Source organism: Littorina saxatilis, linkage group LG3 (assembly GCF_037325665.1).
Source record: "Littorina saxatilis isolate snail1 linkage group LG3, US_GU_Lsax_2.0, whole genome shotgun sequence".
Lineage (NCBI taxonomy): Eukaryota > Metazoa > Mollusca > Gastropoda > Littorinimorpha > Littorinidae > Littorina > Littorina saxatilis.
In genome coordinates, this window is record NC_090247.1 from 37,320,027 (window position 1) to 37,321,751 (window position 1,725).

The window sequence follows — 1,725 nt, forward strand, 5'->3', positions numbered from 1 at the left end:
GTTGATCGCACACAGATCTATATGAAGTTGACTCGACACGGCGAACCGCCGAATCCGTGCCCTCTCGTCGGTCCTACCCCCAAATCCCTTACCAGCCTCAGACCCCACCTCACCATTCTAACCTCACTGGCGTACTATGTGTGATTATCCCTTCCTCATGAAAGAGAAAGTGGAGAAAGGGGAAAAATGAAGATTTTTTCTTACTACACAAGTCAGGGATTGTTGACATGTACATTGTCAAGAGGTCAAAACAAATTTTAAAAGCTGTTGGACACTGCACTAGTGTTGCTCTAATCAAGGCGAGTCTGGAACAATAGGTTCACCCCACCAAAAAGTCAACATGGAATTAGTTATGATTTTTTTTGCCTTTTTGCTTGGGTACGGCCAAGTCAAAAAGGTGAATAGTCATAACAAGTTCAGTTTGGGGTCTTTTTCAAATCTGTTTGCTGCATCTTTTCTGTGACCATTCTGGCTATGCACTGACAGTCAAAAAAGTGAAGAAGGGGGAAAATGAAGATTTTGGGTGTTGGTTTTTTTGGGACAAATTTTGAAGAAGGGAAAAAGGAAGATTTTGGGTGTTGTTTTTTTCTAAGTCCAAAAAAGATTAGAAATATTCATAACAAATTCAGTTTTGGGTCTTTTTCAAATCTGTTTGATGCATCTTTTCTGTGACCATTGTGGCTATGCACTGACACACAAATAAGTGGAGAAAAGGGAGAAATGAAGATTTTTTCTCACTGCACAACAGTCAGGGATTAGGGTTACATGTTTACATGTACATTGTCAAGAGGTCAAAACAAATTTTAAAAGCTGTTGAACACTGCACTAGTGTTGCTCTAATCAAGGCGAGTCTGGAACAATAGGTCCACCCCACCAAAAAGTGAACATGGAATTAGTTATGATTTTTTTTAGTCTTTTGGCTTGGGTACGGCCAAGTGAACAAGGTAGGAAAGGTTAGAAATAGTCATAACAAGTTCACTTTTGGGTCTTTTTCAAATCTGTTTGCTGCATCTTTTCTGTGACCATTGTGGCTATGCACTGACACTCAAAAAGGTGGAGAAAGGGGAAAAATGAAGATTTTTTTCTTACTATACAACAGTCAGGGATAGTCAGGGATTGTTGACATGTACATTGTCAAGAGGTCAAAACAAATTTTTAAAGCTGTTGGACACTGCACTAGTGTTGCTCTAATCAAGGCGAGTCTGGAACAATCGGTCCACCCCACCAAAAAGTCAACATGGAATTAGTTATGATTTTTTTTTTGCCTTTTTGCTTGGGTACGGCCAAGTCAAAAAGGTGAGAGGGGTTACAAATAGTCATAACAAGTTCAGTTTGGGGTCTTTTTCAAATCTGGTTGATGCATCTTGTCTGTGACCATTGTGGCTATGCACTCAAAGTCAAAAAAGTGCAGAAAGGTGACAAATGAAGATTTTTCCTTCTTTCAAGACAATGTGTGATTTGGCACATTTTGCCTCAGTCTTTATCAAGAGCCTGTCTAACCCACTTTGAAGCTGTTGGAGACTGCAGTAGTGTTCCTTACATCAAGGCGAGTGCACAATGGTGCATTTCGACCCCCCCCCCCCCCCTAATGTTCACTTTAATATCAATCAATCAATAGATATTCAGTCACAGTTTAACTAACTCATTCACCCTCATCACTCACTCATCCATCCATCACAACAACACTGTTTGATGCACAAACTGACTGCCTTCCGCCCTGGGAAG